The following is a 27,925-nucleotide window of genomic DNA, read 5'->3' as shown; positions in this document are numbered from 1 at the left end:
TTTGAGCTTCCAGAGGGGTCTGGATGCTAGGGCCATCTGGATACTTCTTCATTGCCACTGTCTTGTAGTGATGAGGAGTCTGCCCACTAAATGTTATGGGCTTTTTTCCCTTTTGCTCTTTAAATCAATGTCAGTGGTGCACAAAGAGTTCTTTCAATATTTAATAGAGGATCAGTGATGCCCATCTTCTGATGATTTCAGGAAAATATACTGGGTTGGTTCCTTTTATTTGTTAATTATAAATATTGAGTCATATCAGGAGGTGATTAGTTCTGGTACCCGGATCACAGTTACTTGTCTATGCTCATACTTGCCCAATACTGACTTATTTCCTGGGGACAGTTTGAGGTCATACCAGGGATGGGCTGGAGGACTTCTGGCAAAAACTCACTCAGCTGTTGACCTTGTCATGCAGCTCACCTTTGTGCTGTTCACTGTTGTGAATGGGTAGAGTGAAAGAAACTCCAGGAGCACTGCATGAACTTAGTCCATGACATTAGCTTAATATGTCTGGGAAAGCTCTCAGCTGATTGCATGTGGAATAAATCCTTTTGCTTGGGATGTGGCGCATTTTCCATCTGTTAATCAGTTATGTCGTGCAATGAAAAGGTGCTACAGTATGTGGCCTTCCTGTAAAAGCAAGCTGCATTCCTCAGCCAGAAAAGCTGGGCTTTAGGAACTGGAACATAGCTCAGAAAAAGTCACGTCAAATAAATTTTTACTTTAGTTCTGCTCACTGGTGATTAAACTTGCACAGTGGTTTGCTGTCTAGCACATGTGAACTTCTCCAAAGAATTTTATTCTGAGCTTTCCTTTGAGGGTCAGTATGTGGAATTGTTTGGCAAGAGTATTTGTTTTAAAATGCTACAGTATAAGTTGACACATATAATGCAAGGTGTAAGGATGGAGTTGTATGGATGTGAGGTGTGGTTGGGGACTAGCTGAGAGCAGGGGTGACAATGAATGGAATGAGTGTCTTGATATCCTACTTGGAATTGAAGCAAATTGCCACCTGTAAGTTTGTGGAACACAATTACATCTAGTTGAGTGGCTCTGGCTTACTTTGGTCTTTTACCCTAGCTGAAACAGGATAGGGAAATTCTTTAAATGCAGAGATGTCAAAGCTCCATGGTGTGAGAGAACCAGTTTATTGGACTAAAGTGAAAATGTTTGCTTTCGCCACACTGAGAGAGTGTGTAGAACAGAAGGGTTGTGTGTCATTTACACATTTTAGGAAAACTGAGGTGAAGGTAATCTCAATGACTCCTAAGGAATAAAGTAAAGCACCCATCCTCTTACTGTATTTTGGTTGCCTCCCATGCAGAGTATACCTGAAAGGAGCACCTTAATTTTAGTGCATTTTGAAAGATAGTTTTCAAGTTTCTGGGCTTTTCATTTAACATTATAGTGTGGATTCCACGTTCCAAAGTGTTTTTCACAGGACAGCCAGGCATTATGGTTCAAGTCAGTTTAAATATATGAATGCAGGTTTCTTTGGTGGTTTTGCTTTTTAAGTTGCTACTTGCTTGATGCTTTTACTCTATATATTTTCTAAAAGTGATTAAGAAGTAAAGCTTTTTATTAACAACTGTGATACATTTCTAGACTAAGAGTATTTTAAGTCATGCAAATTTTTTAAAGATGAAATAGAAATTATAGGACAAATGACCGTATATTTGTTAATCACTTTCATGAAAGAAACAGGCAACATCTTTTCTTCACTATAGTTTTTCTAGTACAAAAGTGTTCAGTATTCTTACACTGATGGTTGAGAAATAAACCACTGAACTGATAAAAAAATTCACAGGATGAAAAATTAGTTTTCCTTACAGATTGTCCTGTTTCATAGTACGATGATAGCAAAATCTGTAGAAAACCTTCTTGGAAAGGTTAAAGGTTGGTAGAACATTCTGTAGCATCCAAGAGCTTATATTTTAGTCTATTTAGATGTGACTATAAGACCCTGTCTCAGGTCATCAGTTGAAAGGTTTTGAAAGGCCATTGTGTGCTCTGGTGGGTAGAGGACACAGCTTTTGGCAAATAATTTTACCCTAGAGCTAAGAAACTATCGTTGATGAAACTACTGGCAAACAAGAGAGCCCCAGTAAAAAGTTCAGGCTTCTTCAGGGTTATCTAGGTTCTGGTTTTCATTTATTTATATATAATGTATATTATATATATACACACACAGATGTGTGTATATTTAAATGGTTGTGGTTATATTGCCAGTCTGCCTTTTTCTAGGGTTCTTAAAGAAACTGGGTTCTCAAGCAGTTGAAATTGAGTCCTTTGGCTCTGGAGGATTTGAGGCTAGGGAAACTTGCATGATAAATCAAAAGTAGGATGGTAATTGTAGATCACTTTGCATTTCTGTTTTGCTTAATTTACAATCTGAAGTACAGTCAGGTGGTTGGGCATTTGAGTGTTACAGCTGTTACAGTCTGATCACAGGAACCTGGTGAGACTACTCATGTATTTCCTTCTTCAGATTCCTAGAAATGTTAGTGGAGACCATTCTGTGTCTTCAGTTATGAACAGGAAAAACTAAGCGAAGTAAATAAAATTGTTGCTGTAGTTGTCACTAAGTGATACTGAAAGAAAAAAATATACTCTTTCAGTCTGTGAAATTGCCTGTAGTGTTGATTTAATGCTGCAAAGATGGCATGGAGAGGGCAAATACATTGATATTTCATTAAAAGAAAATTTCAGATGGAGTGGTTTTTGTATTTAAAAAACATCTGTAGATGAACATTGTGCCGCATTAGCAAGATTGAATTGATGGTATTACTGTTGAAGTTGAAAGTAGCCCAATATTTTTTAAATGGATTTTTGAAATATAAAATTTTGCCTGTTTATGGTTTGGTTCATCTAGACCAAATTAACTCGGACACTTAGCAGGGTCTCTCATTTATTATGGCATAAGTACAAACGTTGGGCAGAGCTTCCTGGTCGAAAAAACTGGTGATGGTAAGAGGCCTTCGTAGTGTTCCCAGTCAGCTGAATGCCTGAGGTATTTTGCCATATGGGAAATTAACTGCAGCTGAATGTGCACTGTTTCCACTCCATGTATATAAACAGGCCTTATGATGATATAAAGAAAAGAAGAAAGAAATTAAATACTTTCTTGAAAGTTCAGAACAAGAACATTTGATGTTCAGTTTCTGTGGATTCTTCACTGTCACCTTTGGCGCAGTCCATGGCATAGAAATAGCAAACAAGGAGAGGTGAATTAATCTTGGGTCCTCTAGAAAAGGGAAACATAAAGCAATGTCTTAGAGAAATGAAAATAATAAAAAAAGGTATTCTTGTTGAGTTCCAGTTGATATTCTGTTGGGGCTGGGAGGGGTTACAAGTTTAGCAGAGGAAATGAGTTCTTTCCCTTGTTAAATCAAAAATCCTCCGTTTTTAGGCTTCAAGGCAGGCTAATAAATTTTGTGAGAAAAAGTTGCACCACAATTCTACCTAAATAGCTGGTTTTTGTGAAGTGGTAGGAGAAACATTATTTTCTTCAGATATTTATCATGTTTTTTTGAGCTTGTGAAAATACCTAGGTGTGATGGAGGTACCAAGCAGATCTCAGTGACCCATGTCTCTGATGTACTTTATAGGCCAGTGATATTGCAGGAAAGTGAGGGATCATTTGGATAGAAGTTTCCAGGCATTAAAGATAATGAAGTTGAAAGTCAGCTCTAACAATTTCCAGAAGGAGTGTGGCCTGAAGCCCTTGGGGTTTAGAGCTTGGGAACCCAGCAGTGCTTCCTTGCTTCAGTGCAGCTGTACAGCGCGACCATAGGCGAGCTGTCTGATCTAGATTTTTAAAGATGTGGAGGTAAGCAGAGGTGGTAAAGGCTCTTAATGGGATTTTCAGAATCACATTAGTGTCTCATTCCTATTCAAAATCTGACTCCCTAGCTTGTCTGAACTGGATTCAGCCTGTGCTATGTTTTATTCAGCTACTCTTTAGGACGGAACGGGCAGGCGTACGTACGGCTAGCGTGACTTAGGGGGTATAAACTGAGGTGTGCCCAGACCCCTGCTGAGCTGCACAGCTGAGCTCCCTTTTATCCTTTCTCTAATTCTGTAATTTCTACCCTCCTTTCTGCAGAATGCCAGAGTTTCAGTCGAGGAGAGGAGAAGTGACTCCATTTTGCCCAACCTAACTGATATATTGGGTGAGTGCTCTACCAGGTAAATTTTTTTACTATTATTTTAACTTTCGGGTTTTTTTACTTTATTTTAAATGTGAGGTGATGTTTGCTGTGCCTCTGACTGCGAGGATTACCATTGGTGTGCAGTGAACGTGCCTCAGGTTAACCATGGGGCTGCTTAGTATGCAAATCCACAGTAGGTCACTGTGCTGAACAGGCCTGCCGTGTGGGTTAGCCAAGAGGGAGGGTGTTCCTCATGTGCACAACAGTGGCCTTTTATGCTAATTAAATCAAATTTGGGGGGGGCACCTAAGCACTTAGGGGAGGTTAAGTCTTCAGTTTTAGCCCTTGTTTCTGAAACTGAAGTTTTGCTGAAGATCTGTGGCTGAAATATTGTTTGGTTGCTTGATTCTTTGCCTTTGGATGTAAAAGTGCCACTTCTTTGGAGAAACACTGGTCTCGCTATAGGGATGGGGTGATCCAGGATGACTTTGTTCTCCTGAAATTTGCTATATTACTCTGTCATTTTAGTTTATTTTTTAGGGATTTAATTTTGTTTATATAACCTCACTGCCTGGAAGTCTTAGGGCATCTGGGGGACTTGAGAACATAGGAAAAGCACGTTTGGATGCCATAGAAATGTAACCTGATTGTAATAACTGATTTCACTCATTTGATTATCTGAAACAAATTGACATACCAGAAAACTTCACAATAGGGCTGGCAGGAGACTCTACAGAAAATACTAGATAAGAGAGCTTTAGGCAAGATCCCTTTTTCCTCCTTTCCTCCTCAAGGAGAAAGATTCCTGGTGCCAATGTGAATGTATATTTTCTTTTCTCTGAAAAAAGCAGACATTCAGTAACTAACAGCTCGGACACTGCTATTTGGAAAAGCTTGATGCCTTATAAGTAACCTACTTCACTCCTTCCAGTGCTAATGTTGAAACCAGTATAGCATGGATTACTTTATAATTAAAAAAAAAAAAGGGTGCATTATGTTGATTGCCACTCTGGCTTCTGTGACCTGCAGAGGGAATATGAATATGCTATATTAGACCACTAATTAATAATATTTATTCTTTTACCCTACTGATAGTAGGGCTTGTAATATAATTTTGTAGTATGTATTTATGATTCAATTGTGTTCAAATGTTTATGAAATTTTAGGAGAATGGCAACTTCATTTTGACTCCAATGCTTTGAGATTGCATAACTGTAATAGCGAGACACTTGCAGGACTGCATAGCATTAGATTAGAGCTTACATCTGACAAACATTAGTGAGATCTTACTTTTCTTTGGATCCAAGGGAGAACAGTCTCTGTAAGTAGAAAAACGTTTTGTGGAGGCTGCAAGAGGAAAGACCAGAAATTCCTCTTCAGTGTTTTCCAGAAATAGCAAGATTTGAATAAGGTTGCATGTTTTAACATGCATCAGAGAAAAATAATTGACATGACCTAAATTCAGTACACTAGTTCTCTGTGTTATTTGCTGATAGTTAATTACTAGCATATTTTTTCATCCACAAGTGTGGAGGGGCTGTACATTCCCAGCTTCCACACAGGAAATAATTTTATTTATTTAGCTTGAAGCTTGTGTATATCCAAATGCACGCAAAGTATTTGCCTAGTGACCTTAGAGTGAATTATTTGCACAAACTCTCCCCCTTTCCTGATTTCCATTTCATTTCAAGTGTGCTTCTTGGCCTTGGTTTTGAGTTGCAGTGGTTTTATTGCATTTTCATGATGAACAGAAAAGCTAAACCAGACCACCAGACTCAAATAACCTCTTTTCTGAAAGCAGAGATAACATGGATTGTGCCTGTGGCCTAAGATGCAGAGGATTTCCTAAGATTCTTTGGATCCCTGGCAGACAAGCATTCACTGTGAACTGCTTCAAAAAATTGTTGTGTCAACAAAACTGGAGTGTGTGGGAATGTATCAGCTAAGGGGATAAGGCATTCAAGGACTAGATGAAGTACATATAGTAAGGAATTAATTCTGTGAGAAAAAGGAAGGAACACAAAATATGAGGACTGGTGTTCTGTAAAAAGAATAGCTAAATGGTTTAGGCAGATACAGCTTTGAGGGATGGATGTTGAATCTTACCAAATAAACACCAGTAATTTTGCCAAATTTGCTTTACATGTCAGGCTTAAATCTGGAACTTCTAAGAATATTTTCATTCCGAGAAACTTCTTGGGGGTGGTGGGGGAAACATTTTATGGAATGTGTTTCTATTTTGCTGTTATCCATTTCACAAACAAACAATATTGTTTGTTTTTAATTGTTTCAATAAGTTGGTGGTTAGAATATCTTTAGAAGGATTAAAATGGCATCTATTAAATCATAACATGTTGTAGCAGAGAAGGAAACATTAGAGCAATATACTTTGTTCTGACAATTCCACGTGCGTTTTAATATGCAGTGTGTTTATGCTAAAATTCAATACATTAAAAAGGTTCCTTGAGCATCTGTGCATCACTGAATGCTTTGTTTAGGTCGTGCCTTTAGTGGTATGAGGGCTTGCAAATCTGTGTGGGGGTGGAGAGGAATGACTCTATGCCCACATGTGAGCTTTTCTGTAAGTCGGGTCTATTTTTGCTATGCAGTGAAGCAGAGGTGCAGAGTGAAAATAGGGGTTCAGTTGCAATGTGAAGGCATTTAAAGTTTTCCTGTTGTGGGAAGTGCCTACCAAGCTCTTAGAGCAGGTGCATTAGTGTTCATGGGAATATTTGGGGTTTAATTTAGCATGCTAGCTTAATGCCTAATACCTTAATTAAGGCTAACATTTTTAATAAGTTTCCTGCAAATCCTTTGTGGCTGACTACAGTCATGTAACAGACATAATATAAAGCCCATCTCTAGGATTTTCTGTTGTTGGCAGCTTTATGAGAGCTGTCATTCTATTTCAGAGTGATGAAGCTCACCAGCAAACGTAATCTTTAACGGAAGGATCCACAGATCTGACTAGACTTCTTAAAAATATTAATCCAAATAACTTATGCCAGCGATGTATTGAAATTCTATACACCTAGTACATTTAGACTAACGTTTTTATAAAAATTGTGATAACTGTTTCAGAAAAGGCTTTGTTAATTGATAAAACAGCTTTTCTAGATAGATGCTGCTTAAATCTGTTGTTTGGGATTTTCTGCTGTGAAAAAGTCAATGAATTGTCTGGACAAATTCAGGAATAATTTAATTAGGATTTTGTATAATTTGTAGATAAAGTGACAAAGTATTTTTTAAACATTTGTATATTAAGGTGTTGAATAAAAAATCTTATATTAATTTTTAAAAAAATCTAAAAAGACAAGCTCACTCACCCCTATCTGCTTTCCTCCCTGCCACACTTGCTCAGAGCGGTCAGTCCTTTCCCGCTGCCATCTCCTATTGTTGCGGTCAAATGACCAAGGAAAAGTGTATACTTCCTTTTGTGTCCTGTAGATAGGGGTTCTTAATTGATGACTGCTGCTTTCTGACAGAAAGGAAATGAATGGCCAGTAGTGATTATAGCACATCTGTTGTTTTCTGGTGAGCATCCTGTACAGCAGTGAAACTGTCTTGAAGACTTTTTTTTGTTTTATTTTGTTTGATTGTCTTTTTGTTCTTTTCAGGACTGGTTAATAGAAGGGGTACAGGTGACAGTCCTTTGTCACAGGTGTAGCCAGAGCAGAAAAACAAATTGCAAACTGGAAGAAAATAACTTGCTTTTGAAATAACTGTATTTACACACAAACACACACACAATCTTCCAAAATCTTCAGGGATGTGCTGTGTATTGGTTGCATGTGAGTCCTGTCTTTTTAATCGAGTCACTGCATTGTAGATTTAACACTCCAAAATCAAGCTGGAAATGGCTTCCTTTGGGGAAGGGGAGAAAGAAGAGAGCATTCATACCAAGGACCCAAAAGCTGAAACATTCACATAGCTTTCACTAAGATGATGTTTCTGAGTCTGTGATACCATTGTCCAACTCCTGCTTGAGCATCTACTGCTGGATGTGTTGCAACACAGCTCTTAGAAGTGCTGAGGAATAAACTGGGGAGCTCTGTGGTATGTGCCTGCTCTCTCAGAGAGGAGGTTGGGCATATACGGAGCTCCTTAGCTGGCTTTACAGATGACAGGGAAAGAAGTTTTGGGGACAGATGAACGGTGAACTATTGGTAAGTGTCTGGCCTGAGGGAAAAACAGGACTTGATGCTGGGACAGACAAAGGTCCAGAGAAGTGATTGAAGGAGATGAGTAAAGCAGCTGGGTGAAGTAGGTGATGGTAGCAGAATATACTACAGCTTGTCCTTTTCCATCACACCAGCCACAATTTTTCCACAAGTTTTTCTTTTTAACTCTTGTATAATAAAGATGTGAAAGTGGTATGCGCTCTACGTAAACCCTGAGTGTGTCTTGACCTTTTTGTTCTCTCTTGTCATGCGAAATGCTTGAAAAAACGTTAATTGAAAGAGCTCTGTAAGTCTGAATTCTTACCACTTATTTAATTATTTGTTCCTTCCTTTTGTTTTCATCCTGTTTAATTGAACCATATCTTGTAAGCAAGATGCCAGTACTCTGCTTTTGCACAGACTAAATTCATTGGTACTTAAAGTAACAGGGTTTATGTTGGGCTTGGATGCAGCTGGTTAACCAAAGTCTCTTGTCTGGGTAGTGCTGCACTCTTCCTTGGGGTTTTTTTCAGCCCATTCTTGTCACTTGGAATCCCAAGAGCTGCTCTGTCTCTGCTCTCTTAGGAGAGGGTCCCTTAACAAAGGGTATGTTGAGATGTACAACTTTCTATCCATAAGATGCTGCTGTTTAGCTGGAAGCTTACAGCCTTCCTTAAGCTAAACAGGTTTTTCAAAGAGCAGATGCACCTGGCCACTAGAGATGAGAAAAGTGAGCGAGAACATTCTGTGCTGTAGGTGAACACCAACATGGGTGAACACAAAATTTGTGATACCATACGTGGTTCATGCTGCAGTTAATGTCCCAGAGCTACATATGCCCTTATGGTGCTGGTAGAATGGACATCAGAACTGTGACCCTTCCTTTGGCTTGACTTTCATCTGTACTCCCAACTTGCAGACCATGTGGGATATTCAACTGTGTAATTATCCAGCATAAATATGGTTAACCTTTAGTTGTTCCTTAATCAGAACAAACTCCAGAAAATGAAAAAGCAGGTGACATAACCCCAAATTTAAATTTTAATTGGGTGGGGTTTTTTTCCTTCTACCTAGTGATAAAACTGGGGTTTTTTTCCCCCAAAGACTTACCTAAGAGTAATTTAAGCAAGTAGGTAATCCTTTTGCTTTCTGAGTGAGATACACAGAGACCCTGTTCATGCCTCCAAAGCCTTTTAAACATCTAGCCTATCCCCACAGGATTTCAGAATTATCTTGCATCTCTTGGCAAGCATTATGTTGTAGCTAAATATTAGTCGTGGCAAAAGCCAAGTAATACAGTAAAAACCCACAGAATCATTCAAAATTTATTTGTTCAAGTTTTTATAAATTCCATTTTATGGATCTCTTAATAGATTGAGCTTTATAAAGAGTGCATTATAATTTTTAAGAAATATAGTAAATTGTTAATCTGAGCTTTTTGCAATTCTAAGCACTACATTGGTATATTATGCAATTCTAAGCACTACATTGATAGATTATTCTGCACCACTTGAGTTACTTGTGAGAAACACTTGGATATTAGTGTGGCTTAATGTATTCAAGTTACTGTACAGGAGTTTGCTAAGATGTTTTTATTATGGAATCCTGACTTTGGGAACATATGTGACTTCTTTTATTATGAGTTAAAGATGCAATATGTGACTTAGAGCACGACTATAAATGGTTTTACAAAAATTTCAAAGACAGCTCTTTGAGTACATACGCATTGATGACTATACTCACAAGCCAAAATCCTATTAAAAATTAAAAATACTTCTTCCATTGAGGCAGATGCTCATTAAAGCTTGATAAATAGCTCTTCAGTAAAAGAAACTTCAACAAGACCTTCAACCTCTAAAAAAAAGATTAGCTACTGCTTTTATCAGCACAGACATCGCTTTGAAGAAACTGAACATCTGGTTTCCTTCTGGGAGAATTATGTTCTGTCCACTTGACCCTTTGTAAAAGTAAATATTTTTATTAGTTATGTTATGTAGGAATTTGAAAAAATATTTAATACATGAAAAAACCCCCCACCTTTGCTTATTTAGCTTCAATTACCAAAGTGCAATACATCAAATGATCTTACGTTCTTGATTAATGAGTTTCTATTAAATTGAAAATCATGGCAGTATGGAATTTGACAAGAGACATAACTATGACTTTCCCTTTTCTTTGTTTTTGTTTTTATAAGAAAATATTTCTTTTCCTCCCTTGCTCCCTTGTCCCCTCCCAGAAGTATGTCAAACCACAGACATTTCAGCCCTCGCTCCTTTCCTTCAGCTATGGCTGTAAACTGTACTTGCAGGGTAATTCCACCTGGATTATATTTGTTTACCACATAATTTAAATGTGTAAAGTTACTTAGTAAAGATAGTTGTATGTTCTGACTATGATCAAATAGAGGTTAAGGTTTATTGGAGATGTAGCTTCTAATCCTGTTTTCGAGGTAGAATAGAACAGACCTTGATATCATAGTTGTTGTATTTGTTTCTTCTATGTGGAAATAGATTACTTAAGAAAAATGCCCTCCATGCATCACAGGTTTAAACACAAATGTTGCTTGTTTTGTGCCAGTATGAGAGTGAGTGAATATCTTTTAAAATACACAATGCAGCCTTTTAACTAAGGAAAGGCATTGGACTAAAGAAATGTTGCACTCGAGAAATGATTTTACAAGTAAAGGCAGTTAGGAATTTTTCAGCCAAAAATATTTTGTTGGAAAATAACAATTTATTGAAAACAGAACATTTCACACAAGCAGTTTTCAACAAAACTATCAGCAAGAGACATTTTTCAGATATAGGATTGTAAGAAAACCTGTGTCAGTTCCATGGAAAAATAACAATGTAACTTAAACCTCAAGTGAATACTATCTCTCTGGAAAGTTCTGTCTCTATTTTTAATGTTTTGTTTTTGTTTTTTTTAATTACAGTCCTTCAATGCTCTCTACCTCATTCTCACAAGGAACATGGCTATTTTCAAAATTCTACTTTTTGTTTTTCCATAATTGGGTAAGATAGCTTGCTAGTTGATTCTAGTCTACTGATGTTCATTTTTGCAAATTGTTCTTATGGAAAAGGTTCTTCCATTGTTTTAATGCAAACTTGCTGACAAATGGCAGACATGACATGACTCAAGTCATGACAAATGATTCCCTCTGTTCCTTTTCATTCCCCATTTGACATGAATCAAAAACCTACTGATGACTTATCTGTGAAGTTAAGACCTGCTCCAAATTATTATAAATTTGATTTGCCCCATTTGTTATTATTATTATTGGTCTAAATTGTGTTGCTTATGTAATAGGCACCATAAGTGCCTGTCTCTTTATTGGATGTGCCAGTGTTGAGGATTTATTAATCTTCAGGGTGAAGTAAAGCCTTTCAAAAGACTGCTATCAGAGTAGACAGCTTTTAATCAAGTGGGTTGCAGGATAATTGAGGACGCTTGTGCCAAATCTGTGTAGTATCTAAACAAAAAATATGGAGTTTTTGTGTTTATTTTGGGAATAGGTTCATAGTTGTACACTTGCCTTTTACAGCAATATTTATGAGAAATGACCTTGAAGTGGACTTTAAACAGCACATTATAATATAAAATATTACTGTGTCTCTGAAGCACATCTGGTAATGCAAGATGTAAAGCTATTAATTTGGTCAGGACAATGAGTTCTTTATGAATTGGGGCTAGCCCATTGAAATGAGTTTGTTCCTGAATTAATGATGATGGAGGGTGGGGAATTTGGAGTAATGACCATCTGCTGGGTTGTTGATGTCCAGCAGGCTTCAAGAGACAGACTGACGCCTGTGGTAACATGCTTGTGCAAATCTTACTATTTGTATTGTTACTATGCATAGAACAAGGAAACAAAAGATGGGTGAAACTACAAAATTTAGGTAATTTTTGTGTGAGAGAGAGAACTGTCTTCCAGGGATTGAAGCTCGCTATTATTCTCCATTCCTGAGAACAGCTTGATTTGCCCCCACCCCCCAGGCGAGATGAGAGACAAAAAAACTAATTGCTTTTTACTCTGGGGACTGGAGGAGCCCCACGCGACTGCTGTTGTGTTTCATCTCCTGTGGTGCAACAGTGCATATATGATAAACATACGAGTCCCCAGCTCTTCACCCCTGTTGCTACTCATTGCATGTACCTAAATTGCATCCAAGATGTAGTTTAACTGCCTGCAACACTAATTCTCATAAAGCTGTTCAACAGCCTTTCAGCACTGAGAGTGGTGTATGTTTCTTGAGATTGTCAAATCGTATTTTGCCTTACCCATACCTTTATGAGACATAAGGGTAAAGATACCTGAGTAAATTCTGTATAGTTGTATAGTTGAGGGAGGCATGAAATTCCCCTGCACAAGTAATTTCTTTCCCTGCTTTCTTGGATATTAGTCTTCAAGGTGAGTGACATAAGCCGCTGCATGCTTGCTGGAAATGAGATTAGTAGCTGGGGATTTTCCTTAAAATGAACTGGGAGTACTGGTAGAAAACTGCATGCTTCTTTCTCTATATGTGGAATGCATAATGTAAACACACATCTATTTATAAGTAGGCATCATACAAATATCTTAATATCTCTATAGTATCATACTTCCTGCCTTTATCACTAAAAGTAAACGAAAAATTTTTCCTTGATGATTCTTATGTGTTGATCTAGGATTGCAAACCTCTACTTCCAAAAATGCTGCTCATGGTAGATATCTTGAAGATTACAGTGTCCATAGTGTTCTGATATGATTGGGTGGAATATTTCTGAAGTGCATTTCACACTCTATATGAAGTGTTAGTTTGGATTTAGGGTTTCCCTGTGGTCTACAGCACCAGGCTCACACTTGGGAATAGGTGGAGTGCAGCCTTCTTGGGGGAGGTGTCAGTATCCCAGAGGAAAAGTGGAATGTAAAACACTGCCCAATAATCAGGCACTGGGGAACCCGTGTGCTATCTCCTTCAGGTTCTGAATCTGCAGAGCATTCACATTTTCTTCCTAATACATTTCCTTTTCTTTATTGCAGCTAAAAGGTTGAAAATCTTTTTTTCATTTGCTGTCTTCTTATAGTCTTGCTAGTAAGCACTCTGATGCATCAGTTGAAGTAGATCTTTGATGGAGTTCTTGCAGGCTGGAAAAAAAGAGCAAAACTGCAAAAAAAGTCCACGGAACATGTATGTGGTAAAAATGGAATTTATTATCTATTTCAGTTTTAATACATGCTTGCATTGGTAAAGGAAAAAATATATGTTTGTAATTATTTCTCTGAGAACTGCATCAGTTCTCTTATTTCCTTAGAGAAATAGGCTGAATCTTCAGCTTCAGAGATCTAAGGCTGGTAGTTACAGGTAATCTGTTTTAACTAGTAACTTTTGTAACAAATTAATTAATCAAATAGTTGAGTTTCTGTGCAAATTTTGCTGACAGTTAACTTTGGAAAAACACAAAATAATTCTAGGCACACTATAAAGGTTATGTTAATTTAACCCATCAGAGTTTACGTGATTCAAACCTCGTTCCTTAGTTTTGTAGTTTTGTTTTAGCTTGTTTTTTGCTTGTTTGTTAGTAAGGACAATTTGAAAGAAATACCACATGGCTTACATGTTTTAAAATAGTTCAAACTTTTCTTACATTTCAGTGTAAAATCTCAAAGCTGTCAAAAATAAAGGTAATTTTAAAGTTTGGTAGTTGCCGTAACATTCACTGTAGTTGCTTTTGTTAAGTATTCTGGGTTCCTGTTTTCCACAAGTTGGGGTAGATACTAAAATGACTAAACAGTTTTTAAAAAGTTTGGCCTTTGTTTTATAACTATGATTGATTGCAGCTTCTTCCCAAGCTTTAATAGTTTTTGCTTAAACTGTATTACAGTTGGATTAAAAAAGAAAACCTGAAGCACTCAAACCACAAAAAATTCCCTTCCATTAAGGATCTGCTTTACATTTCATGCTGGCATTAGCCTGGTAGTGTCACAGGGATGCCCAGACTTAAGACTTGTTATGGAACAGCCAAAAGAGGACTTTTCTTGCTACAGGAGAGCTGGGCAACTGCCTCTGAGCTCTCCTTGTGGAAAAATCTCTTGCTCTGACACAGTGGAAGGAGGCATCCACCATTTGTTGGATACACAGGAGCTGAGAGTTTCTGGAGGTACAGAGACAGAAAGTTATGCTTCTTTTTGAAAGGTTTGTATCTGGTCTGTTTTAAAGGTCAGGACTGAAAGGTAGAAGCAAACCCTGACACTGCCTGTGGCAAAAGCATAAGGGAAGAGTAGTTCAATTGCATGTAATTATACTTTCTCCTCTGCAGAGAGTATGGTTGTCTTTTTTCCTTTCTTCTCTCCCTGTTCTGCTTTTTATACCAGTGTGTGTTTGTCTGTCTCTGTTTCCATTTAGCGTTCTTTAAATCTTTGAAGTGTGTAATGATACTCAATTAGGGAAAAAATTGTTCGAAACTATGTGTCAGCAAAGGTTTATGAGCATAGGTGGCCTGAGAGGAGTCCTGTAAGGTTACACCTGTATAAAGTTCAGATGGGCCTAGGAATGTTCCCAGGCCTGGAAGAAGATGGTCTGTGATGGTCGTGTTTGCTGGTGTGATGTTGGGAAATGATAGTTAGCCTTCTCCACAGACAGTTTCCAGGCATGACTCCATCCCTAGTGCATTTCAGCCATCACTCTTGAGAGATGACTTTTCTGCACCCTGTTTTGGAGACTAGGATTATTCATTACCACAGATGTGTTAGTCTGTCCCAGCTTGCTTTTGCACCCAGGAGCACTTTTTGGGCACATGTAATGCATTAATTTAAGAATAGCCTTCATTTTTCTGATGATGAAACCCTGCAATGTGGCCTCGGTATTTATTCAGCATCAGAGAACCTGCAGGTTGCTCCAGAAATCCTGTGAGTGTTTTCACTGTGTTGGCCTGAGTCACTTTTTATTTGATGTGAGCTCATCTTCTCCTCAGTCAGCATTTCTCTGCAGACATTTTTAGCCCCTTGCATGGGTAAGTTTCCTCTACAGAATTGCTATGGTTTATTTCAACGTGAATTTTTGGACTATTTGTTTTGTAGAGAGAAATGGAGGAATTTGAAACTGGGAAAGAGGAAACAGAAGAGTTTGGAACTGACTTGGCAATTTGTTAAATTGATATGCCCTTGTGGGTGAACACATAATGATGACCATTGGGGAAAAAGTGATAGTAGCTTGGTGGTATCTCTGGGAATACTGCACAGGTTATGGGAACAGTGACAGGATGAGAAGGAGATGGAGTAACTATCATCAAATTTAAAGGGAGCAAATGCTTTATCCCCCTGCTCCTCTTGCCTAAATGCAGCAAGACTTAGAGGGCTATATAATCTCATTTGCTGATCAGATAGAGTGGTTTCCTGCTTTTTGTGGTAATATACATAGCTCTTTGTGTGTGTTTGAAATGCAGCAGGGACTTTTTTTCCTGTTGCCCCACTGAATAGGCTGGCATAATCTCAGTGAGGCAGGGCCAGGTGGTTTCCTCGCTCTGCTGTGCCTCTTGCTGGGTTCAGTGGGAACCTGGTGTTGTTAGTATGCACTCTGTGTGCCTGTGTTCCTCAGAGGACAAAATGTGGGCTAGGCAGCAAGAATGGAGGAGCTGGGATTTTTGTGTACTAAGGATGGTATTACATAACTTGAACAGCATTATTGGAATACCTCTGTGTTGTTTCAGTACTCAGTACTTAATATTTGAATGAAACATTAAGGTTCATAAATGGTTAGTTGTGTGTCTTGGCAGTGCTTTAGGTTTGTTCCCCAATTACTAAACTCAAAAGGCTGTTTTGCAGAAAGTTCACATAAGTTATTTCTTCCCTTAAAAGTGGAAGAAAAGGAACTTTCATCTGAATTCACTGGGCTTAGCTCTGAAATTCAAAAGGCTTTGGAAACTGGCTGAAGCTCTTGGTACCGACTTGAGTAATATCTCTTTGAATATTTACTTTAATCAAACCTATTTAGAGATTCCCGCTCACACCCTGTCCTTATTTTTGTTGGTTTCCAGTACTAGATCAAATTACCAATGAAATATAAAGCTGTTTTCTTAAAAATAGGTTCTTCTGGAGTTTTCAGTGATATTCCTTTAGCTGGATTTTATGTTATTTTAGTACAAAATAGGTATTTTTTGTTTCTGTGTTTGAAAGATAAGTCTGATTTATTTATTTTATTTTCTAGAAGGTGAATGAAGTATCAAAGTGCACAATGGCTCAGACTCCATGTGGTTGTCAAGAATTACTTTTAAACAACTGATTGATCAAACCATGTCTCTTAGACTGATGTAGAAAGGAGAAAAACACTCAGCTGAAGGAAATCACCTTTCCAGCTATAATATTTGTAACTCATGTTATTTTTTCCCCATGTGTTTCTTCTGAATGTAAGTAGTATTTTGGTCAGGGGCAAGTGAAGGTCTGCATTTGGCGATTCAATGTTTACTAAGAAATCCAGCTCTTTTGAGAAAGAATAGTGGAGATAAGAAGCTTTATCTGCTTATACAGAAGGAGTTTCCATGTCTAGAGAATACTGCAGTTTAACTCAAAAGAAATGTTTATTCAACAACTTGTCACCTGCTTCCATCAAAATGGTCATTCAGATTCCTTTGGAAATTCTGGCAGGTTAAAGATTGCTACCGTGAATGGTTTCCCTTTGACCAGTTTTAGTCTCCTAGACTCTATGCTTGTGCTGATCATGGGTGAATGAAATAATTTCCTTTCCATTTCTAGTCCTATTTTATCTAATATTCCTTATTCTTTATAATGAATATATTTAATGAATATATATGTGCATGTGTTCTGTCAGAGATTAAGCATGAATGTAATTTGAAACTGTAGTTTCTCTGTGCTCTGCCTATGCAATTCAGTGCCACAAAAGCCAATTGGACTATGCTTGCAGTTACAGAACTCTGAACTGGGGACATGCTTTTCAAAGCTGATACATAGCAAGAGGTCTCTGGCTTTTCCATCCCAACTAGTTAGAGTGTTCTGTAGATAAGTGCAAACTTTGGCTCTAGAAAGAGTGTTGTTTGCAAGCCACACTTCAACAGTTGCACTCTGGAGTGGCTTGATAAATAGTGTTTTTACAGGAAATGTCCCAATCTGAGTCATGACGCCATTCATTTGGATAAATTGCAAGGGAATGTACACAGTGCTGTTAGCTTGTCTGTTATTAATTTCCTCTTTTTTAACATGTGTGCACAGCGTGTATATAAATATATATACATATATACACATAGATGTATGTACTCTCAAAGCAGGGAGAAGGAAAAGCTGGAGGAACATGAAGGGGTCCTGCAGTCAGCTGCCTGAGCCAGGGCTGGGGGGCTGCCAGGTTCGGCGGCGTTCAGAGCCTGGAACATGTTAAGGCTCAGAAAGCTTTAACTGTTGACTCTTTTATGTGATTTGCTGTGTTGTTTCCTAATGTTACATACTCTGTGATGGAAACAAAACCCCAAAATTTTCATTAGTGATACTGTACTGTAGTCAGAAAGTTAGATGGATTTTTTCTGATGGCTGTGGGTAAAAAAGCCCCAACAAATGTCTTTCGGAGGGCATGCGTAAGTAGCTTTGTTATGTATGGCTGTGCTTTGGCTAGCCACTCAAATGACAGTTTCTGGAAAAGCCAACTGAGTATTACTTGTCTAATAATTATAAAGTCCATGTCTAAACCTCTCATTTCAGCAGTAGTGCCATACACAGGCAATTGCAGTTGAAGGAAGCACACAAATGGGCTCTGTAGGAGCCCATTCTCCGCACGGTCAATCTGTGTCTGAGTCTTTCCTTATAAATGTAATGGTGTCACCGTGTGTTATGGAGACAAAACTAGTGAAGGATCTACATATAAAGCAATAATTATCCATTATTCTGGTTTTAAGTAGGCTTCCCCTTCTTGAACGTTCTCCTTGTCAGCAATGCCAAACCAAACATTCGTCTGTATCTTCCCTCTCCCCCCCCCCCCGCCACTCCCCCCTTCTTTAGCTCTCCAAAAGAGTTTACAATTGAGGGGGGAAATACCATTCTCTCTTCTTTACTTGGAATTAACATTGTTTATGAAAATTTTTTTTAAAGTAAATGGACTTTCTGGACAGTGCTGACATTTTTGTCTTTCATCAGTATGACCTTATTCTGAAAGTTCTGTGGTTTTCTTCTACAATAAGGTCTGAAGTTATTTCTTTGAAAATACACAGTGAACCCAAACATATTGCAAGTATTTTACAGAAGAGGTGTATCAGCCTAATGGGAATTGATGCATACTAATTTCTCTGCTGTTAGTCAAGCTGGAAGAAAAATAGCAGTGCTTTGAAAAAATACGCACACGAGATAATAAATTTGTGATTTTAATTTGGTGCAAAGCAGCATTTTGTGGTTCATTGGTTTTTGGTTTGGTTTTTTTTTTTTTTTAGGAGGCTTTCAGAAATGTGTTTATGTGCAGAGAAGAAATACCCCTGAAACAGCTGACTTTGAATAGGACTTTTTTGTATTTATACTCTTGAAAAGCATTGGGCTGTTCTGTTCTCTACGAGTATTTGCTTTTGGATGCACCTTATCTCTGTCAAGTTGTCGGGATTTACGTTGTATACTGGTTATGTGAGTTGAGGAAGATGTCATTCCCTATCTCAGTGCCTTGACTTCGGCCCTACACAGAGTTAAAATACATACAAATTTCATTATTCACATAGATAATAGCTTTTTAGTGACCTTAAATATCAAGAATTTCTCTGTAAGAGGGCTATAAAGTTTTAATTTAAAACAAAACAAGCCCTAGAAAAACCTTCATTATTATCACAGTCCTGTGATTTCAAGAGAAACTACCTTGCATAATAGACACAGCCTGATGTCCTTACTGAGCGGATGGCAAGGTTGTTTCCTTTCTTCTGACGACTAAGCATGACAAAGTTAGTGAACTTTAGTTGGGTGTCAAGAAATTTCCTGAAACAGAAATGGAAGTACAAAAAGAAAGTGTCAGAGGGTGAAATGCCTGCAGACAGGGTAAGATTTTTCTACCATCGTCAGATCCAGTTCTTCAGACGTATTGGAATTCATTGGTATGTTATCCATCACTGTAATATTTATTCAGCACATAGGGCTGGATTTGTATATTATAGTTTATTTTCACTGTTATTTTACTTGTTTGCTGTGATTGGGTTCCTTGTGCTCCAACAACAGCTTTGCTTCCTTGCAGCCTGTTTTGATTTTATTTCTTCCCTAGAGCCTATGGTGAAAGGATGAATTTACACATCAGTGGTCTTTTCCAAGATGACGTTTAGTGATAGCCCAAGCACAGGCCTCAAGCAAAAGGAGAAGTGTCTTTTTAAGTGCTACACAACCTCTCTAATAGAAAAACAATTTGGATTAGGCTTACAGCCTGTAAAAGCAGGGACCAGGGGCTCTTTACTGCATATGCCAGGTGCAAGTCTGGAGGGTTTTTGGTTGGTTGTTTTGCTTATTTTTTCATGTATAAGAGAGAAATGGGAATACAAGTTGACTGTGAGGATGCTAGCTGGGTTATTGCTCTTGTTTGCTTGTTTTGTTTTTTTTTTTTAATATCTGTGAGCGGCATGGAACAGCAGCAGCAGCTTTTGTCCTTAATCACGAATCTTAAAACTGTAGTTGCTGAGCACCAGAGACTTGAATGTGAAAAAGACTGAAGAGGGACAGAATGTGAAAAAGACTAAAGAGGGACTCTGTGTGTGCATCTCTCTGATTGTTAATTAGCCAAATCAGCATCTTTCCTAATTGTAGCAAAGTTCAGAGCTTTGAAAGGAATTTGAGTAATTCTGAGATAAACAATGCTGAAATTCTTTCTTCTTCAGTTTCCTTTTCTTAACCATGTGCACTAAAGCAATCTCTGCTGTTGAAGAAATTTGACAGGTTCACATCCAGCTCTGGGATGTTTTGGAATTTTTGTTTTCTTCATTTTTTAAGGCAGAACTTTTGGCCCAGTAGTGAGGTTTAAGCTCTGCACCTCTCTAGAAGGAAATCATAGAATGGCTTCGGTTGGAAGAGATCTTAGAGATCATCTGGTTCCAACCTCCCTGCCATGGGCAGAGACACCTTGCACAAGACCAGGTTGCTCAGAGCTCCATTTAACACTTCCAGGGATGGGGCATTCGCCACTTCTCAGGGCAACTCCTTCCAGTGCCTCAACACCCACAGTAAAGAATTTTTTCCTCATATTTCATCTAAACCTATTCTCTTTCAGTTTGAAGCCATTCTCTCTTGTCCTGTCACTACATGCTCTTGTAAAAAAATGCATCTCCAGCTTTCTCATAACCTCCCTTCAGGTACTGGAAGGCCACAGTCAGGTCACCCTGAAGCCTTCTCTTCTCCAGGCTGAACAACCCCAACTGTCTGAGCCTTTCCTCCTGGGAGAGGTGCTCCATCCCTCTAATCAACTTGATGGCCCTCATCTAGACTTCCTTCAACAAAATACAAGACCTAATGCATCTGTAGTTGTATTTTCTCTTGAGAAAGATGCAAGAAAAGGGGATGCTAGTGACCAGTCTACCTAATGTAGATTTTTAAAAAAAAGTACTTCAAACTTTTTTTCCCCACGAAATCTGAACACTTACCTGGAATATGTAGTTGGAAGGGTGAATGGTGAGCAAGGCAGAAGTGCAGCTGCAAAAACAGCATTCAGAAACTGTATTTAGGGTGACATGGTTAAATGACTGTGTGAATTCTAGCAGTATCAGAGAATTCGTTAAGGGGAAAGTAATGTATTCTTTTTTTGGCAACTGTCAGGGTTCTCGCCATGGGTTTGACTGTTATCACACTGTAAGGACTTGCAGCCTAAAATCCTGTCGTCTCTTTAGTGCTGTAGCTGGTGTGTGTGTGTGCATAGTGCTATTTCTGCACTTGGTATACGCATTACTGAAGACTCACAAATTAATGGTATTGGATATAAGCTCTTGTGATATAGAAAATGTTGAACTGTGCATTCTTGTCTATGTTGAGGCATTTGATTTTATTTTTAAATGGGTTTGTTTCACATTCAGTTTTCTTTGTGTGCCCCTAATTAGCACTTAGTGGTAGAAGTAGTATTATCTAAAAAATGAAATCAGAATACAATGTAAGGGTAGCTCAGTTAAAAGATTTTATCTCTTTCTAAATGTCAGTAAAGAAAACTATGCTGTTGGTTGGTTTTTGCAGAGTAACTACATGTAATGCATTACATGGGGCTCTTAATTTGCTCAGAAAATGCTTTGTGTGAATACATTGTGTGCTTCACTGTATGCTTGTTGAGTAGCAGATTTCTTTGAGTAGCTGACAACAGTATTTTGTGATAATGATAGCTGTTCTTGGCAGCTATGACTTGCTACTGCTGTACTCACAACAGACTGTGCTGAGACTTGCCTCTAAGTCCCTAAATATCTTGGGACTGACCTGCTTATCCTGCTTTTCCTTGGTTTTCATCGGTGTATATCAGGCATGTCCTGTGCTGAGCCCCCTTACCTAAGTCTGTCTGTTTTCTTAAGCTTAGATTCAAAGGTAAGTGTCTGAAGTTACAGACCTTCTGTATGTAAGTGAAACATGATCTTTTGAGGGATTTTTTTTTCTTTGTTCATGTGAGGTTTTTTAACTTTAGTGAAAGCCTGGAAGAGCTGCTGAGATTAACTGCACTGTACGAAGGCATGGGAGAAGCAATAGGTGTATGTAATTTGATAAAATGCCCAGTGCTTTTCAAAATAATTCTCTTCATTCTGGTTATAGGGAGTCTTGAAATAAGCAAAAGGGATAGCAGCTTAGCTGTCAGGCTACCCAATCCCAAATCCAGACTCGAGTGATAAGCACGACAATTCAGAAGGACTTTTAGCCCTTGCCCGACACACTGACCAGGAGGGAGAGACAGATTCTGCTGCAAGCACTCATTTTTGTCTGCCAGTGGAGCAGCGTGTGGCACCACACGGAGCAGCAGCGAGTGCCACCTGCGGGAGCTCTGCTGGAACCGGTGCCTTAGGGCTCCGGGAGGCAGAATCCTGGGAAAGCGCTGTCGCGATTTCCCAGCGCCACAGAGGGAGGCGTTGGCTTCTTTTCTGTCAGCTTTCTCTAGCGCAGCGTGATTACATGCCATCTTGAGCAAAGCTGCGTGTACAAGCTAAAAAGTATTTACAAAAATACTCATTAACGGTTCATTTTTACAGAAAGAGAAAGAGCAGTGGTTAATTATACTAAGGAATTTCCTATAAACTGCTCTGAAATGACTTGAAAGACAGCACTTCTGCTGAGCTGAGAAACTGCTGTGATCAGCACAGAGTTAATACATACATGCAGGAAATACATGCATTTCAACAATTAAAGCTGATGTCTTTCTGCTTAGGCTTTGAACATATGCTTCACAAGGGTATTTGGGGAGTGTCAGTCAAAGTTTTGATCCGTCTTCCTCCTCCCACCAGACCCTGTGGGGAGTTTTCCTCTTTGTTTCACTTGGCGTAGAAGCAGCATATGCTGTTTTAAGTAAGGAGCCTTGCAACGTGGTTGAACACAGACCAAAGGTTGAGTATGGCTCATCTTTTTAAGAAGTTCTCTACAAAGTTTGAAGGAGAAAATACTGTGTCACATTCCCTCCTAGACCTCATATCCGGTGTTACTTTGTGAAAAATACGCTGTTTTGCCTTGCAGGCTGAAACATGGTGATTAGCTGCTGAACTTGATCTTTTAGTGGGTTTGGAAAACCATGACCAAAACCTTGGAATAGCACTGGGAATGTATTCAGAACTATTGGAGGGACGGGAGGAGGGAGAAGACATACGCATAGCAGTTAAACCGCAGAGGAGCCAGACAGCTTGTTCCTGATATTAGAACATTTGTGATGTTTTTCACATTCAAACGTGGTGAATTACTGTAAGCCAGAATGAAAGTGACAAAAGGATTCTGTGATTTGGTCTTTGCCTGCTGGCAAAAACTTATTATTTTGGATTGCAGCCGCAGCATGGATGATTAGTTCCAGAAACCTAGGCAGAGGATGCTGTAGATCAAATATATTTTGAAGAAGTAGGCAGGAGAGAGTGATGTTAATGTGACTTTCATCAATGGGCAAATGTGTAAAGGAGGTTTTGCTCCTTCTTGCCAATATAGATCAGAGGGTCTTGTTTGGATCATCTCATCTCTTGATGCATTTATCTTAAGTGCCACTGTTACTGTCTTTCTGTGGAAAAGAAAGTGAAAGGGAGACCTGGTTTGGGAAAATCAGCAAAATGTGTAGCATCTTACCAAAAAAACCCACAAAAACCAAACCCCAAACTCCAACAAAACCCCTAAAGCTGGAACATTTTGGTATGTGTTGATGTGCAGGGGGAAAAAGACTGGAAGATTTTTGTAGGACTTTGAAGGAGAGGGTTTTTGCAGAAGGGAAGCTGTAATTCATACCCACATCCAGAGTGCTGCTGGCAGGGCATGAAAGGAGCCATTAGAATTCTGTGCAATTTTGAAGGAATAACTGTTAACTTGAAATAACTCTTGAATCTTAAACAGGTACTGCCATATTACTTAGGAAGGCTGAGGGGTGGTGGTGAATAGGAGCAGAAATGAGGCTTGGTTTATGTCCTCGTAACTGCTATCCTTTAGGTCAGTGTTATTTAGGGTTTCTTTCAGTGTCACTTCTTGGTTCATGTGAAAGAACTGTGTTAGTGTTAGCATACAAACTTGCTTTTAAGGTTTATGTGATCTGGGATCAAAGCTATTCTCATGGGGTTCAGACAGCAATGCATCTGCTCCAGAAGGGATTTTGTAGGCAAACAAACGGCAAAAACTAGATCAGGGACAGGCGTTCTTATTCTCTAGCAAAGATAATAAGCAATGTTTAACAGCCAAATGTCGAAGTCTGAGTGTGTTGATGTATGAATTTTACCATAGCCTTCCTTGGAGTGTGGAGTTCATCTTGAAACCTGAGAATGTGAGTGCTGGTTTTGGGGTTCTGTGAATTGTTCTGCATTCAGAAATGCTGCATCCAATACCATTTATCCAAGAAGGGTGGCCATCTGTGCTGGCTGTTTCTGGGCATCCAGTTGTCCTTATTTGTTTACAAAATATTTAATGTCAAAAAACCTACTCTTATCTTTCTACCTCTTGCACTTTTTTTTTTTTTTTTTTGATTGCAGCAGGAAGACCTCATCCAAATACTCTTTAAAAATAAACCAGCAGATAGACTTTCTGTTAACAGCACAGATGTAATGTAGAATTTCAGGACTTCAGTTGTTTTACATGCACTGATCTGTGTGTATAAAGTGCTGACTGTCTAATCTGTAAAAGGCTGCATTTAAAACTGTAATATAGTATTGTAAGGGAACATGTATTTTGATTGTGAATAAAGTCGCCACAGCAGAATCTTAATATTAATGCTGATTGTGCCTGTGAAAGATGGTGGAGAAATGCAGTGTCTGTCATTGACAAGTGACTGTGTTTGACAACGTTTTGAAGAAATCCAAACAACTTTCTTAAATGTGATCACTTCCAGCTATTTGGAACAGATGTAGACTAGGGGCCAGGGGTTTGACACAAAGGAGGAGGTTCAGGTTAGATTTTGATTAGTGATGATCATTGTTCAACATAAATACATAGTTGGACTCCATAGTTACAACTGCAAACAGTCCTATGACAAACAATAGTCTCTTTCAAGCTGCTTGATGCTTTTTTGAGAATGCAGCAATAAATTGCTGAAAGAACAAAACTGGAACAGAAGTCTTCTCTCCAATGAAAATTTGTCCATGAAACTTTAAAAGTGAAAATCATGATACTTTGATTAACAATGATTTCAAATAATTGGAAACCCTTACTGATGGTTTTGTTTTATTTGGTTGTTTTGTTTGTTTGTTTGTTTGTTTGTTTTTGCAAAGTACAGCTAATTAAAGAGACAAGGAAAATATTTGTCTATGAAACACAAGTAATCCATATTTTTGTGAGGATGCTTTTTAAAAGGTATTTTTTAGCCACCCATGTGCTGTAAATTTGATTTTACTAATTCGCCTATGATACACTATTGGTTTAGATGCTGTGTTTAAAGGATCTTATGTTTTTCATAACGTTAAAGCTGATTTGCAGTTTTTAGCAGCTCAGGATTTTAAAGGTAAATCAATCTACTGGAAGGAACAACAAATTTCTTGAACTAGGACCTCCCAGTATGCCTGTTTGGGTGGCCCTAGCTGATTATGGCCCATGAAAATGCGTGGCCATACATCTGACTGTTTTTAGTTGCTGTTAAAGAGTTTTGCTTAATGGAGAAATGTAAACAGTATAGCTGTGTTTATTCATAAATTATCAATGCATATGTATTTCAAGTTCTCTTACTAGGATGTTCTGTGAAAAAGTGCTCTGACTAAGCAATAGGTAGCAGTTTTGACTGATGATTTGAAAAATACAATGTACCCCATGGACTTCTAGAATAGCTGAGCCTGAGATTCAGAGACAGTTAAAACTATTTCAATAATTATATTGCAAGAGTATTTGGAAGGGTCTAACAGGAATGTTTTTGTAAGTACTTAATTGGCTTCATCTTGAAATTATGCAAAATTTTTGGGATACTATTACTAATAAGATTGTCTGGAAAAGTGGAAATTATCTATATTGAAAGTGAGCAAGCATTACTTCATTTTACATTTACTAGCAAGCTCATACCCCAAATGCTGCTTTTCTGCTGGATTTCACATGAGATCAGCTTGGCCTTACTGCAGAGAGGGAGATTTAGTGTCCTAGTCTAATAGTATTTGTCAGAGATTTCCTTCCTAGATTAAAAAAGGAGGAACTTTATTTATAAATAAAGGAATGCTCAACACTGACTTCTGTTTTTGAATAATTCAAAATTTGGTGTGTTACAGAAAACAACAGCAGAGTTCGGTATTTCTTTTTTTTTAAGTTTTTTAGTATATCCTGCAATTTCTAGCATTAGCATGGAACTAGTTTGCAATAATGAGACAGAAAGGGGGAAAGCAAACTTTTTAGATTTTAAAATATATGTATTTGTGTACTTCTAAAAGAAGTCATAAAACACTGTTCTGCACCACGTTAGTGGACCTCAGTTTTTAGATGTAATGTTTTTAATTGACAATCAATTGCAAAAATGTTGAAGACTCTGTCATGTTTGCACCTGGTTGTACTATTCTGGTACAACTAATCTCCTGTAAGATTTAGAAAAAGCAGCAACAAATTTCAGACTGTTTCATTACCAAAAACCATTACAGACAGTGACAAGAATATCTGGGAAAAATTTCTTCATGGAAAGGGTTTTTCAAGCATTGAAACAGGCTGCCCAGGGAAGAAGTGGAATCGCCATCCTTGGAGATATTTAAGAGGGATGTAGACGTGGCACTTAGGGACATGGTTTAGGAGTGGACTTGGCAGTGTCAGTTTAACAGCTGGACTCAGGGATCTTGGAGGTCTGAGAGCTTCAAACACTGTTCTGAAGATGCACTTTTCTAGGCACAGAGGCTGACTTTTTTCAGCCTGTTGTAACTACATTAAGCCGCCCTTGCTGTCACTTCTTGTAATGCAGAGCTGCTGAACTGGTAAGTCTGTAGAAAACCATTAGTGGGACTTTAGTTTTTAAAATTGCTGTGAATTATCCAAATGAGCTCTTGAAACAGAGTTGTTGTAGCTGTAGCAGGTCTGAACCTGTTCAATAAATACCTTGGTTTGTGAGCAGTAATTGAATGATCGAGCTTTCAAGTTACTGTTCCATTATTAAAAATGACAAGGTCATTCAACGCCCATTTGAATCCTACTTGCTTTTGTGCTGGGAATGATAGGTCATGCTCCATAGCGAGGGATAAGCACAGGAACTCTATTAAATTTGGAGAAATGACTTTTGGGTGGGGCATGTCTTACTTGCAGTAAAATTGCTTTCTGGTATTGAGTTTTAATAACAGAAAAGCAAGGCTATCACTTCCTTAGAAGGCCAAGTAGAAAAGGCTGGCCTACTTTAGACAAGAAAAAATTGGAGTTATGTAAATAAAGATCAGGGCAGAAGAGGCAAGAAGTCTTTTTTTCTTGCTTGTACTCAGCACCTTTACAAAAGTCAGTAGAAAAAAGCCCAAAATTATTTCTGAGACTACTGATTTTTTTTTTTTTTTGTCATTAACATGTCAGTGAGTGACTCTCTGAGCATTTTCATGATGAAGTTTACTTATATATTTATTTCAAGTCTATTCAACTCCAACCAACCAAAACCAGAAAACAGATATGCATATATCCATGTTTTTCCATTTTAAACATGTTGTTTTCTGAATAAATGATATGAAATGATTTATTTAAAATGTAAAGTTTACAGGAAACATTTATTGTATTTTAAAATTAATGACAAAAAGTAAATATAGTACTTATTAATGAAATTTCTTGTTTCAAATACACTCTGTGATTAACTAGTTCCTATCAACTTTACTAGTAAATCACTGGATAACTGGAATTTGATTTATAAAGTGGTGCAATGTTGAGAGAATATGTAGTGCATCACTGAATGCAGAGGGTTAGATATGAGCTTGCCAAGTTTTAGAATTAGTTGGTATATTTATTCTAGCCAACTGTTTAGTGATGATAAGCATAGATAATTAAATTTGAGTAATCTGTTTGAAGAACAAATTAATTTTTTTAATTGTCTTCTGGAGAGTGGGTTCTGTTTC

The 27,925-nt window shown here is 38.1% G+C and overlaps 1 protein-coding gene across 2 annotated transcripts in view; it reads left to right on the top strand.

Annotated features, from left to right (window-relative positions):
• The window catches only part of PLEKHG1 (pleckstrin homology and RhoGEF domain containing G1), a 126,476-nt gene that overhangs the window by 7,816 nt on the left and 90,735 nt on the right, over positions 1 to 27,925 (top strand). The window contains exon 2 of one of the 2 annotated variants that reach the window (XM_082301590.1): positions 4,106 to 4,172. The gene's annotated coding sequence lies outside the window, so the exon portion shown is untranslated. Of the gene's footprint in view, positions 1 to 4,105; positions 4,189 to 27,925 lie in introns of both variants that reach the window. The other variant, XM_082301591.1, reaches the window with a different exon arrangement.

This window comes from Coloeus monedula, assembly GCF_965178545.1.
Source record: "Coloeus monedula genome assembly, chromosome: 2".
Lineage (NCBI taxonomy): Eukaryota > Metazoa > Chordata > Aves > Passeriformes > Corvidae > Coloeus > Coloeus monedula.
The sequence above is the reverse complement of the archived record's forward strand: the minus strand, read 5'-3'. Positions and strand labels throughout refer to the sequence as shown.